This window comes from Microcaecilia unicolor, chromosome 1, assembly GCF_901765095.1.
Source record: "Microcaecilia unicolor chromosome 1, aMicUni1.1, whole genome shotgun sequence".
Classification (NCBI taxonomy): domain Eukaryota; kingdom Metazoa; phylum Chordata; class Amphibia; order Gymnophiona; family Siphonopidae; genus Microcaecilia; species Microcaecilia unicolor.
The window spans coordinates 35350511-35365632 of record NC_044031.1 but is presented as its reverse complement, the minus strand read 5'-3'; the positions used below and the strand labels follow the sequence as shown (position 1 = coordinate 35365632).

Below are 15122 nucleotides of genomic sequence, written 5' to 3'. Positions count from 1 at the left end.
AAATCCTGCCTCTCCCCATTCTATCCAAATTTGCCCCCATATCTCCCATCCCTGCATGGACCTTTCCTCATTGAAATTGGGCCATCAAGGGCCTCATCATAAGCTAGTGGAGGCAGCAACAAAGCTTTGGAAAAGTCTGAAGCCCCCAACCCAAATATATCATGCCTAGAAATTCTCCAAGCACATGACAGAAAAAGGCAAATGGAGCATTACTGTCTGCCAATCTATAAATCTCAGCTACCAGCCACAAAGCATAATGACTGGTAAGATCTCCCTCCTTATTCTGAGAATCTCCATACATTATAAGAACCCTCAAGCCCCCTCCCTAATACTTTTCTAAGCATGAGGTATGTGATAACGCTTAATATGGATTACTGTCTGGCACTGATAGCTCCAGGGTTGACGGAGATAGTAGAGACAGCAGGGGTAGCATAAGCACCGAAATGCCTCAACCCATCTGTGAAGTGAGCCCTCATGCTCAGAACAGGCCTCAGCTGCAGGTGATTTGTTATCTTGTATCCTAGCAAAGAGTGACTTGTGCCCATGACCTTTTCTCTTGCTCCTTCCTCCACAGAACCAGCCTGAAACCAAAACCCACTCCAGCTGCAGTGCAATGGAGAAGGGATGGATGGAAGGTCCCTATAACGACTGTTAGCAGCTCTCAGTCATCCACACTGCCACACTATTCCACCCAACTTGCCACTGAAAACTGCATAAAATACAAGTGTTTAAGTTGCTAGATTGAAAACAACTATGAAAGTCCACCTCTACAATTACCCGCTTCATACTTTCCTTCTTTCTTCCCTTACTTAATCTTTGCACATTATTAATTGTATCTGACACCCTGGATTAACAATGTCATAACAAAACTATGTAAGCCACATTGAGCCTGCAAATAGGTGGGAAAATGTGGGATACAAATGCAAATAAATAAACTCTGCTGTCAGAATACCAGACAGTTGGCTGAATCTAAGACACAAAAATATCACTTTGTAAGCCTCCTCTGCTGCAGGTCTGATCTGGGTCTTATTAATGTCAGGGCTGACTCTGCTCCAGGTTAGAAAGCTGCAAGCAGTCTTTGTATAGACATGGCATGAAGCTAGAGGCAATCTCCTACCTGAACAGAAGCTCTTACAGGCATTTTCCTCACTGCTTTTGCTGCTGTGCAGGATTACAAATTTTAGGGGCTTTCGCTCTGGCTGTTTGAGGAGAGAGGGATCTCTTTCTTCCCTTCCCTGTTTCCGTAAACAAAGCAGCTCCCCCAGTCAGTCCCCTCCCCTCCCTTCTGCTGGCGCAGACTGATAACATCATAAAGTCAGAATGCAGAGCTATGCAGTAAAGCACAGACTGATGACGTCACAATTGAGAAGGTGGTTTCAGACCAAGGAGGTTTAATAAATAGGAGTGGAAGTGAGCCTATCCAGTCCATTGTAAGCAAGGAAGCCAATTAGGACAATCTGTTTCCCCTTCCCAGCCCAGCCGTCATCCCCGTTTACCCAAAACAAAGCAAGCAAACCTATGAGCTGCTACATCCACATTGTCGTTTTTTTTTATTGTTGGTCCATCTGTAACAAGTCTAAAGCTGTTTCAATTGGATAGGCAGCGCCTTAAAAGGTGGAGGACAAAATATTGTTGTTGTTTAACTTATTGGACAGCTTTTTAATTTATTTGAAGGCTTCCCATATGTAGATATATATAACAATTGAATATCACTAAAACAGCTTAAAAAATTATTATAGCTGCTAGAAACAGCAATTTTAAACTCTGTATTTTGTGCTCATTTTTCTACACTAAAAACTAAATAAATACACTGTATACAATACAGATGGCCATATTTTAGAGAGGATATCCTGTTTCCTGATGGATTCGTCTTAAATGTTGTAATCTGCCTTGGGAAGCATGGTGTTATAAAGATGAAGGAATGTATTGAAATTAAATGGAAGTAGAATTAAACTCTCCTTTCATTGGGGCACATCTTCATCTGTTTTGTAGAACTTTTCCTTTTAGATACGCAAATGGATTATTTGGTTTTTTTTAGCATGTTTCAGGGACAAGTGGTTTTTAAGTCAAAATAATAAAAATATTTTATGTCAAACAGCCCATAGGTTTTCTTATATTTTGTTCTTGTGATGACTCATACTGTGTCAAAACTGGAAATACAGTGAGACAGAATAATAGAATTCAGTAACATCCAAAACTTATTTTTTATGTTTTAATCATATTTATTAAAAGCAAAACATGTTGGTTGATAAGCTTCATACAGAAAAAGAAAAAAACAAAACAGTAACCCATCCAACATGGCACAATAAACACTTTCACTTTTACCCCAAAAACCCTTCCTCTCCCTCCCTATAAGCCCACCTGTTTCCACTCGCCAAAATAACACAACAGACGTACAGATCAGTAGGACTCAAAGCATTTCATAATGAGTAAAGCCATAATTGTTTAACCACACTTTGGTTTTGCCTTTGGGTTTAATAAGCAATACTATGTGCATGTAAGGTCTAGATAAACAAATGTAAATAATCTATGTTTAACTAAATATGTAATATTTGGTAGCAATAATTAAGCAGTGATGGAATATTCACATAGACAGCCAACAGATTTATTTTCCACTGAAAATAATTAATTTTGTATAAACTTGGCAACTAATATTGTGCTGCTTGCTATTTTGTATTTTGGCAGTGTTTTGTTTGCTGAATAATAAAATCGCACTTGCAAATAGTTTTCTGGCATGGCTTTAATTAACAAAAGCTACCACAAGAGGCAGACACGGTTGTATAATTAACATTATAATTTTATTTGTATTTGGGTAATGACTGAGAAAAATACTATTAAAAATTATACTAAGAGCATGAAATTGACTTGGTTAACTTCTGCTGTATATCAACCAGTAGCAAATAATAGTAATAAACAATATTAAGTGCATTTTTATAATATATCACTACATTCTTCAAAACAGAAGAAGCAAGTTCCCAGAAACCATCTAGGCACAGGTGAAAAAAAAAAAAGCTTTCAAATGCTCCCAGGTTTCAACCTAATACATGTTAAATGTGGGATATGAATGTCAAAAATAAATAGAAACTCTGAATGTTGAGCACACGATGTCTCTTTTAGTGGCCCATTACCAGGAGAAAAAAATCTCTGCACGAATATAGTAACATAGTAGATGACGGCAGATAAAGACCTGCATGATCCATCCAGTCTGCCCATGACAAACTCATATGTGTATACCTTACCTTGAATTTGTACCTGTCCTTTTCAGGGCACAGACCATATAAGTCTGCCCAGCAGTATTTCCCGCCTCCCAACCACCAGTCCCACCTCCCATCACCGGCTCTGGTACAGACCGTATAAGTCTGCCCTCCCCTATCCTCGCCTCCCAACCACCACCCCCTCTTCCCCCCAACTGCTCCGCCACCCAATTTCAGCTACGCTTCTGAATATAACACATGCTAGGGTTTCCCTGTAACCAGCCCCTCCAACTGACCACTGATTAAGATTAATAACAAATTAACAAAATTTACATCAGATTTGAATGCTTGTGGCGCTTTTTGTACCCTTAAACCTCTGGGAATGCGTTCATTTTTACAGTACTCAATTAGTGCTGTACTGTTCAATTCTAATTTAATGGCTGTCTTAAATTTAGTGAGTAGGGTATCCCAATCACCCAACCCTACTCCTAAAGGTGAGGACCCAAAAAACGTGTTATCACCTAACAAGGAAGTAACTGACTCTGATGTAAAACTGAAGCCAGTTTTCCATGAATTGGACATGATAACAATCTGAATCCTGAAAATATCAAAATATCAAAATACCTAACAGATTCTCTGCTGACTATACTAGATAATCTAAATGGCTGTAAAGCAGATATTCAGTTGCACATGAGGGAAAAGTCTCAACTGCTATGGCTATATTTGCACATGAATGTTCATTGTATAGCACATAGAAAAAGTCATCATAGACTTGAAAACCCTCTAGTATATACTCAAAAAATATTTTTTTAATTTTTTAAATCAATCTGTGTGTAGGTCTAATTAGACTTGAAACTCTGTGATCATATCAAAATAATATCAGAAAAATGACGATAACAAAATAACATCACTTAGCTTATCACGAATCATGGAATGATGTCGTTCTAATAAGGCGGTGGATCCAAAAAAATATATATATTATGAATGCATTGGTTCCTACGGTCCCGTTTCGTAAATCTTCATCAGGGAACCCGCTAATTCATGGAACCCCGCACCTAAATCGCTGTCAATCAATCAGAACGAAAGAAGGTATAACTAAACAAGGACAAATCCATTGAAACAAATAGTGAGATCAAAATTATCATAATCCCTTAAAAGCAACATCATGTCATTTTACCTATATTTGCAATGCAATTCCCACGAAACTCGTGTCTTCTGGAAAGAATTGTTGGCGTCCTCACCTGACTTCAGTATGAAATTAAAGAAAACTTTACCCAATCAATGACTGGAGCGTCATATGACGCAAAGATCGCTTTGACCAATCATCGACTGCCATATCAGTAATCAATTTAAATTTAAAGGGCCATAGACTGCCCTCTGTTGTCACAATCCAACACTGAAACAACATTCTCTTTCAAAGAAAAAACATTCTCTTTCCAAGAAAAAGTATAATCCCAATCTGATGTATTTATAGGAATGCTCCCCATTGTATGGTTGAATTCAAACCACTAGGTTCCAAAGTCTGTAATCTGTGGATCCATCTTTGTTCTGCCTGAAGTAACAGTTTGCTTCGATCTCCACCTCTGATGTGTGCCACCACATGATCTATCACTGTGCATTGAAAATGTTCGAAATTGTGCTTGAACTCTTTGCAGTGAGAGACTAAAGGGGCTCCACATTTTAAAGAATTAATACAGGACTTATGTTCACTCAATCTCGTTTTTAAACTTCTGTCTGTCTTGCCGATATATAGTTTTTCACACGGACATTTGAGAAAATAAATCACGTGATCGGTCTTGCATGTAGTCAAATGTCTGAATTTATATGTTTTACCGTCTATTGGATTGCAGAAACTGTCATTTTCAATCATAATATTACAGAAAGAACAGGATCCACATTTGGTGTGAGAACCTGTAACGGTGTTTTTTCTGACCACAATATCTGCTGGACATAAAAGTTCCCTTAAATTGCGTTCTCTTGAAAAAGCTATCTGTAATTCAGAATTGTTGAATAAAGGATGTTGTTGTACAATATCCCAATTTTTTCTAATTAAATTAGCCACCTCTTCCCCACCCTTCTGATATTTTACAACAAAAGTGTGTTTGCGATTTTTATCTTCAATGCCTAATCTGTTGTTATTGGAAAGTAATAAAGATCTATTGTTGAATTTCGCTCTTGTGTATGATTTCTTAAGTACATGCACTGGATAGCCTCTTTGATGTAATGAATGGGCTAATACTTTTGCCTGTTGTTTGAAAAGACTATCATCTGAACAAATTCTTTTGTATCTCAAAAACTGTGAAAAAGGTAAGCTGTCCTTTAAAGTTCTAGGATGACAGCTATTGTATTGCAACATAGTATTTTTATCCGTGGATTTTTTAAACACCGTAGTCTGAAAAACACCTGCTGTCAATTTTATGTCTACGTCCAAAAAATGAATATTAGAGGTTGAACTTTCGCTGGTGAATTGTAAAGCTGGATTCAATCGATTCAACCAGCTAACAAATTGATTTAAGGTGTCCTCATCCCCTCTCCACAGGAGGAAAATGTCGTCAATGAATCGTTTCCATATTAATATAGAATTAGTCCAGTTATGGTTCAAGAGATATTTCTCCTCAAACCGTGCCATGTACAGATTAGCCACCGAGGGGGCAAAAGACGCTCCCATCGCTACTCCAGCTATTTGTTGAAAAAATTCATATTGAAAAAGAAAAAAATTTTTTTTTGTAGCGCTAATCCCGCTAATTCTAATAGAAATTCTGTGGGAATATCATGTGGTCTTGAACGAACTTCTAAAACCTCCTTTATGACTTCAAGCGCTTCGGTCTGGGGTATTGAAGTATATAAAGATTTTACATCTAAAGTGACCATGATGACCTGTGTGTTAGATTCCAAAGTAATATCCTCCAAAATATTAAGAAAATGAGTAGTATCTTTCAAAAAAGCTGGAGTCTGGGCAACAAAGGGCTTCAAAAAATAATCAACAAACACCGAGAGGGGTTCAAGCACCGATCCTCTCAAGGATAAAATAGGGCGGCCCGGAGGTTTTTCTAAATTCTTGTGGATTTTCGGTAGCATATATAGAACAGGAGTTCTAGGATGTTTAGAGTTTAGAAATCTGAACTCTTTTCTTGAAAGGAAACCACAAGCTAATCCTTCCATGGTTGACACTTTTATAATGTCTTGCAGTTCCTTAGTGGGATCTTGATCAATTTTCAAATATGTGTCGGAAACTGATAGTTGTGAGAATGCTTCTTCCAGGTAACTGTCTTTGTCCAGCACCACAATGGCTCCCCCTTTGTCAGCCTTTTTAATGACAATTGATTCATCTGCTATTAAATTTTGAATCGATTTTCTTTCTTCTTTGGACAGATTGTCTTTCTTCCACCTCAGGGATTCAGAATAGTTAGTAATGTCTCGTAAAAGGACATCCTTGAAGATTTTCACGATAGGATCCAAAGGTCCTGGAGGCATCCAGGACGATTTTGTCTGTATCCTAGAATCCTCAAAGTGTGTATTCGAATTACCAAAGTGAATTCTCAATTGTAATAGTCGGAGAAATCGTTCTAAATCTATCCTAAATTGAAAAATATCAAATTTTTTCATAGGCACATATGATAATCCTTTTTGTAGTAAACTCAGTTCTGCACTGGATAATGTGCGTTTGGATAGATTAGTTACCACTGTGGAACTTGGTGAAACTGTCTCTGTGATCTGGTCTGTGGGCGGGACGTTTCGTTTCCACCCCTTCTTCTTCGGGCATATCGCCCTCTTCCTCGGTACTGACGTCCGCCTAAAAAATCACCATACTCATTTCCTGAGGACGAACTGTCACTTAAAATATTGTCGAAGGATTCAGCTTGTGGCTCATTCCTTCTGTTGGTTGGTTGACTGTCGTTACGCATCCACATGTATACGTTATTATTGGAATAATCTTTCGCATCTCTTTCAAATTTCTTTATTTTGACAGCTCTGATGTTCTCCCTAAATAATCTTAGGTTTTCTTTTAATTTCTCGTGTTGATGATCAAAGTCTGCTGTCTGACTATTTTCTTTAAGTTTTTTTAATTCCGCATCCAAGGCTGTCTTTTCTACTTCTAAAACTTCCTTGCTTTTTTCAATTATCAATACCATTAAGTCCAAAGAGCATTTGTTAAGAATCATATTCCATTTGTTAACAAAATTTACATCAGATTTGAATGCTTGTGGCGCTTTTTGTACCCTTAAACCTCTGGGAATGCGTTCATTTTTACAGTACTCAATTAGTGCTGTACTGTTCAATTCTAATTTAATGGCTGTCTTAAATTTAGTGAGTAGGGTATCCCAATCACCCAACCCTACTCCTAAAGGTGAGGACCCAAAAAACGTGTTATCACCTAACAAGGAAGTAACTGACTCTGATGTAAAACTGAAGCCAGTTTTCCATGAATTGGACATGATAACAATCTGAATCCTGAAAATATCAAAATATCAAAATACCTAACAGATTCTCTGCTGACTATACTAGATAATCTAAATGGCTGTAAAGCAGATATTCAGTTGCACATGAGGGAAAAGTCTCAACTGCTATGGCTATATTTGCACATGAATGTTCATTGTATAGCACATAGAAAAAGTCATCATAGACTTGAAAAACCCTCTAGTATATACTCAAAAAATATTTTTTTAATTTTTTAAATCAATCTGTGTGTAGGTCTAATTAGACTTGAAACTCTGTGATCATATCAAAATAATATCAGAAAAATGACGATAACAAAAATAACATCACTTAGCTTATCACGAATCATGGAATGATGTCGTTCTAATAAGGCGGTGGATCCAAAAAAATATATATATTATGAATGCATTGGTTCCTACGGTCCCGTTTCGTAAATCTTCATCAGGGAACCCGCTAATTCATGGAACCCCGCACCTAAATCGCTGTCAATCAATCAGAACGAAAGAAGGTATAACTAAACAAGGACAAATCCATTGAAACAAATAGTGAGATCAAAATTATCATAATCCCTTAAAAGCAACATCATGTCGTTTTACCTATATTTGCAATGCAATTCCCACGAAACTCGTGTCTTCTGGAAAGAATTGTTGGCGTCCTCACCTGACTTCAGTATGAAATTAAAGAAAACTTTACCCAATCAATGACTGGAGCGTCATATGACGCAAAGATCGCTTTGACCAATCATCGACTGCCATATCAGTAATCAATTTAAATTTAAAGGGCCATAGACTGCCCTCTGTTGTCACAATCCAACACTGAAACAACATTCTCTTTCAAAGAAAAAACATTCTCTTTCCAAGAAAAAGTATAATCCCAATCTGATGTATTTATAGGAATGCTCCCCATTGTATGGTTGAATTCAAACCACTAGGTTCCAAAGTCTGTAATCTGTGGATCCATCTTTGTTCTGCCTGAAGTAACAGTTTGCTTCGATCTCCACCTCTGATGTGTGCCACCACATGATCTATCACTGTGCATTGAAAATGTTCGAAATTGTGCTTGAACTCTTTGCAGTGAGAGACTAAAGGGGCTCCACATTTTAAAGAATTAATACAGGACTTATGTTCACTCAATCTCGTTTTTAAACTTCTGTCTGTCTTGCCGATATATAGTTTTTCACACGGACATTTGAGAAAATAAATCACGTGATCGGTCTTGCATGTAGTCAAATGTCTGAATTTATATGTTTTACCGTCTATTGGATTGCAGAAACTGTCATTTTCAATCATAATATTACAGAAAGAACAGGATCCACATTTGGTGTGAGAACCTGTAACGGTGTTTTTTCTGACCACAATATCTGCTGGACATAAAAGTTCCCTTAAATTGCGTTCTCTTGAAAAAGCTATCTGTAATTCAGAATTGTTGAATAAAGGATGTTGTTGTACAATATCCCAATTTTTTCTAATTAAATTAATTTAATTAGAAAAAATTGGGATATTGTACAACAACATCCTTTATTCAACAATTCTGAATTACAGATAGCTTTTTCAAGAGAACGCAATTTAAGGGAACTTTTATGTCCAGCAGATATTGTGGTCAGAAAAAACACCGTTACAGGTTCTCACACCAAATGTGGATCCTGTTCTTTCTGTAATATTATGATTGAAAATGACAGTTTCTGCAATCCAATAGACGGTAAAACATATAAATTCAGACATTTGACTACATGCAAGACCGATCACGTGATTTATTTTCTCAAATGTCCGTGTGAAAAACTATATATCGGCAAGACAGACAGAAGTTTAAAAACGAGATTGAGTGAACATAAGTCCTGTATTAATTCTTTAAAATGTGGAGCCCCTTTAGTCTCTCACTGCAAAGAGTTCAAGCACAATTTCGAACATTTTCAATGCACAGTGATAGATCATGTGGTGGCACACATCAGAGGTGGAGATCGAAGCAAACTGTTACTTCAGGCAGAACAAAGATGGATCCACAGATTACAGACTTTGGAACCTAGTGGTTTGAATTCAACCATACAATGGGGAGCATTCCTATAAATACATCAGATTGGGATTATACTTTTTCTTGGAAAGAGAATGTTTTTTCTTTGAAAGAGAATGTTGTTTCAGTGTTGGATTGTGACAACAGAGGGCAGTCTATGGCCCTTTAAATTTAAATTGATTACTGATATGGCAGTCGATGATTGGTCAAAGCGATCTTTGCGTCATATGACGCTCCAGTCATTGATTGGGTAAAGTTTTCTTTAATTTCATACTGAAGTCAGGTGAGGACGCCAACAATTCTTTCCAGAAGACACGAGTTTCGTGGGAATTGCATTGCAAATATAGGTAAAACGACATGATGTTGCTTTTAAGGGATTATGATAATTTTGATCTCACTATTTGTTTCAATGGATTTGTCCTTGTTTAGTTATACCTTCTTTCGTTCTGATTGATTGACAGCGATTTAGGTGCGGGGTTCCATGAATTAGCGGGTTCCCTGATGAAGATTTACGAAACGGGACCGTAGGAACCAATGCATTCATAATATATATATTTTTTTGGATCCACCGCCTTATTAGAACGACATCATTCCATGATTCGTGATAAGCTAAGTGATGTTATTTTTGTTATCGTCATTTTTCTGATATTATTTTGATATGATCACAGAGTTTCAAGTCTAATTAGACCTACACACAGATTGATTTAAAAAATTAAAAAAATATTTTTTGAGTATATACTAGAGGGTTTTTCAAGTCTATGATGACTTTTTCTATGTGCTATACAATGAACATTCATGTGCAAATATAGCCATAGCAGTTGAGACTTTTCCCTCATGTGCAACTGAATATCTGCTTTACAGCCATTTAAATAAAAATGCTGCCAACAATAAAGAACAACGCAGATGCAGCAGCTCATAGGTTTGCTTGCTTTGTTTTGAGTATACAGGGATGACAGCACGCGGGTAAGGGAAAACTCAGACTAGCCTAATTGGTTTCAACATTTTGACGTCACTTCATCTCCTGTCTATTAAACCTCCTTGGTTCAGAATCTTCAGACCGGGCTGGTGGGTGGCTTCTAGTTCACATCAAATCTTAGGAAGAGCTTTCTTTCTTTTTCATTATTTAATTAACTTTCCTTTTTTCTGAAATTACATCCTTTTGCATTAGGACATTTGCAGTCCTTGATTCTACCATTTGAAATCAACAATGCCCACAGCGATTACAAGGAAGAGCAAGACAGACATCAATCTTTGAAGTCAGAGATAGATAGGGCTGCCAAGGAGTTTTTCCACACACTGGAACACCTGCATAGTTTAACCCTAGAATCTGAGACTGAGCTAGATGTTATCGCTCAGGCTAGTCTTTGGGTAGAGTTTCAAAAAATTCAAACAGTATCAGAGATAACAGATGGTCTATGTTCAACGTGCAGGTAGTGTTGTAGGATACAGTGAGCTCGTGCAGACCTTAAGAGTCATAAATTACAGCAGTCTGTTGTCCATCAGACAGCTCAGCTGAGCATTCTCCATTTTGAGATTGAAACTCTGGTACAATTACATAGGCAGCTGTCTGTTTAAAACCTTGTGAGTAGCAAGATCCTTACCATATTAGGAACAAGGAACCCAAGCAACAAGCATGTATATTTTCAGCCTATACTATATCTGCGTTCCCAAAGATGCAAACTTTAAGGGTACATTATGTTCAGTTCCCCTGTTCTTTTACTTACTGAACATGTGTGTTCTTAGTGACACTTAGCATCTGGACAGGATATTCATTACTTAAGCAAGCTTGAACTGTCAGCTCAGCAATGTCAGCAGACTGTAACTCGGTTAAATGCATCTGTCCTGCTTTGTCTTCAAATGTTCTCTAGCTTTACATTTTGATGGTTATCTCTTGATATTCCCTTCTGAGCTGGGGGTGGTGGTGCTATGATTTTCATATACATTCTCGCTACCATCACTTGTCTTGGAAATTAGTCCTAGCATAGTAGATTTGCTCTACATCTCAAGCAGGAGCGTAGCCAGACAACAGATTTTGGGTGGGCATAGGCAAGAAGTGGGTAGGCACCAAGTGCTCTCCTCCTCCTCCCCCCCCCCCCCCCCAATCACCAAAATAAATCTCAGCTGGCAGGAAAATGCTTCTTTCCACCTTGGCAGTCTGTAGGAGCATGCACAAGTGCCGGTATCGTGGAGAGTAGCGCTTTCATTACCATCAGGGGGAAGTCTTTAGCTGGCAGAGCTTGGGATCCCCACCAGCTACCGCTAAACATGTGCTACTCTTGGGTGGGCCTGAGCCCTAAGTGAGTGGGCCCTTGCCCACCTGTGGCTACGCCACTGATCCCAAGTGACTTTTTTTTAATAAAATTTACTATTACTTCACACTACGCCTGGGAGCAATAGGATTTATGTTTCTGTTGATTTAATCATGAATTGATAAGGAGTGTGACTGTTGGGCAGACTGGATGGACAGTTTAGGTCTTTATCTGCCGTCATTTACTACGTTAAGATTACATCACAATCAGAAATTTCTTTGCATGGTGAGTTTGGTGGGGAAATGTCCTAGCTCTGCTCTGTGCCCGGGGGTGGGGGGAGGTTCTATAGCTGTAGAATTTGACATTAATACCATATCGAAGGAGCATACATGTGTTGGAAGACAGTGGCTCAATGGGGGCTGAAGAGCAGGAGCTCTTGTACTTCCCTCCAGCCCTCAATGTAGCCTGCAGGCATTGAAGACCTCGCTGCAGTTATTTGTTGGGGGAGAGACAGAGTAAAAGCATGGGGGGCAAAGGGTAGGTGGCAGGTTTCTCTTTTTCAAAAACTTGGTGAGCCTAGTCTACACGTTAGGAGCAGAGTGGAGGAGTGGCCTAGTGGTTAGGGTGGTGGACTTTGGTCTTGGGGGACTGAGGAACTGAGTTTGATTCCCACCTCAGGCACAGGCAGCTCCTTGTGACTCTGAGCAAGTCACTTAACCCTCCATTGTCCCACGTAAGCCGCATTGAGCCTGCCATGAGTGGGAAAGCGCGGGATACAAATGTAATAAAATAGATGCTATTTGAGATTCTACATGGAATGTCGCTACTATTGGAGATTCTGCATGGAATGTTGCTATTCCACTAGCAACATTCCATGTAGAAGGCTGTGCAGGCTTCTGCGAGTCTGACGTCCACGTCAGACTCACAGAAACAGAAGCCTGCGCAGCCACATTGGTGATCTGCAAGGGCCGACTTCTACATGGAACGTTGCTAGTGGAATAGCAACATTCCATGTAGAATCTCAAATAGTAGCAACAGTGGAGGAGTGGCCTAGTGGTTAGGGTGGTGGACTTTGGTCCTGGGGAACTGAGTTCGATTCCCACTTCAGGCACAGGCAACTCCTTGTGACACTGGGCAAGTCACTTAACCCTCCATTGCCCCATGTAAGCCGCATTGAGCCTGCCATGAGTGGGAAAGCACGGGGTACAAATGTAACAAAAAAAAAAAAACAACCAGCATTTACATGGGAGCCATGCTGACCAGGTAAGGATGTGCTGGGAAGGGAACCCTTTTCCTCTTAATTGTAGGTTGTGCCTTTGCCTGGTATAATCACAGTTTACTTATTCATTCTTTATTTATTGTCTGATTGATTGTATTTACTGCCTTCTTGAAGGAATTCACTCAAGGCAGTGTAAGTCAACCATAAGCAACAGACAATTACAGCAGTAAAAATATTCAAACAACACCACAAAGTATTGCATAGTATTGTCTACATTACAATAGACAGCATAGGGTGTAAGAAAGATGGAAAGAAAGTTACAAATGAGGTCTGAAAGGTGCTTGAATATGATCTTACCTAGGATTTATTTACTACTTGATAAAATGTTCTTCAGGTGGTGTACAGCAGGTGGAGCTTGATCTAAACAACTTACACCGTGTTAACAGCATAACAATAGTAAAATAACCAAACTGTAAGAATAAACTACTATCAGTGACATTATAAGCAAATTACATTATATGCTACTGTAGCCTAGGCTTGGGTGTGGAGTATTCTTTCTGCATCCATGATTGAGACTATTGAGCTGCGCACAGGAGGTGCTTTAGCTATTTTTGCCCAGCCCGTTCCTGTGCTGCCTGCTGGTTCATGATGGCATTTTCCTGCTTGCTTGTTCTAGCTGAGGTGGTGAATTTCAGTCTTGTTCCCAGCATCGTCCTGTTACATGCCCACCAGTGGTCCCCTATCTCCTCTCTCTCTCTTTCCCTCTTCTTGCCACCACCACATCACAACAGGCACCAAACTCTTAAAAAAAAAAAAGGGGGTGGAGCCTTTGAGCCCATGTGCACACTGAAGGCCTGCTATGTTTCCACCCCCACCAATACAGACTTCCTGTTAGCAAATGGCAGGGACCTGGCAACCTTTAGCATGCCTCTGGACTCAAAAGGCTTCAAATTTCCCTTAAAAAAAAAGATGTAGGTGTGGCAAGACAGGGGGCATAATGGACAGCTGCTGCTGGTGGAGGGGGGGGGAAGATACTGAAATACAGGGGGAGGAAAGAAGTTAATACTGGACTGTAAAAGGGAATTGGAAGAGAAATGGGAGATGCTGTACTGTGAAGGGAGGGGATAAGAGAGAGGGGACATGCAGGACCATAGGAGTGGAGGGGAAGCAGAGGCAGCGTACTCTGGGCCCCCAGGCAGTGAGAGTACTCTGGGCGCCCCCCCCCCCATACCACTCTGAAACACACACACTACCGCCATCCCCACACCTTGAAGGGCCCTGGTGGTCTAGTGGTTTCTTCAGGGGCAGGAAAGAACCCCACTCTTTCCTGCTGCTGCTACTCTGCCCAGCACCGTCTTTTCAAAATGGCTGCCGAGATTTCACATGGTAGTCTCGTGGGTCTCAACAGTCTCACAAGACTGCCACAGGGAGTCTTGGTGTCAATTTTTAAAACAAAGCACCAGGGAGAATAGTGACAGCAGCCACTAGACCACCAGGGACCTCGGGAGGGCTGTAGTGTGCAGAGAAAGGCAACCAAGCAGAGCCTCTGGGCCCTCGGGCACTGCCTGGTTGCCCGAATGGTCAGTCTGTCCCTGAGAGGAAGGGAGATGGGAACTGTTAGATACAAGGGGTAGGAAAGACAAAGGAATGATACTGGCATACAAGGGGGAATAGAGACTGGAGATGCTAGATGAGGGGGAAGAGAGTGTATATACTGGTCTGCCGACCAGAAGAGAGGGGAGATTTTCTGTATGGAAGAGGGGATAGAGAGATGCTGGACCACAGGGTGGAGGGGAACAGTGAGGGGAGTAGCCAGTCAACTCAGATCCTGGATAACTTGGTCAAATTCCCACTGCAGCTCCTTGTGACCTTGTGCAAGTCACTTAACCCTCCATTACCCCAGGTACAAAAAAAACACACCACCACCTTAGACTATGAGCTCACTAGGCACAGAGAAAATACCTGCCTATGTGTACAGTGCTGTGTACATAGTAGTGCTACAGACATGATTAGAAT

General features: G+C 39.8%; 1 protein-coding gene and 1 pseudogene across 1 annotated transcript in view; one reads left to right on the top strand and one right to left on the bottom strand.

Annotated features, from left to right (window-relative positions):
- Positions 1-15122, top strand: part of LOC115465113 — a 500577-nt pseudogene that overhangs the window by 299159 nt on the left and 186296 nt on the right.
- LOC115460042 (zinc finger protein 84-like) overlaps positions 1-15122 on the bottom strand; it is a 99188-nt gene that overhangs the window by 27200 nt on the left and 56866 nt on the right. The gene's annotated exons all lie outside the window — the stretch shown is intronic.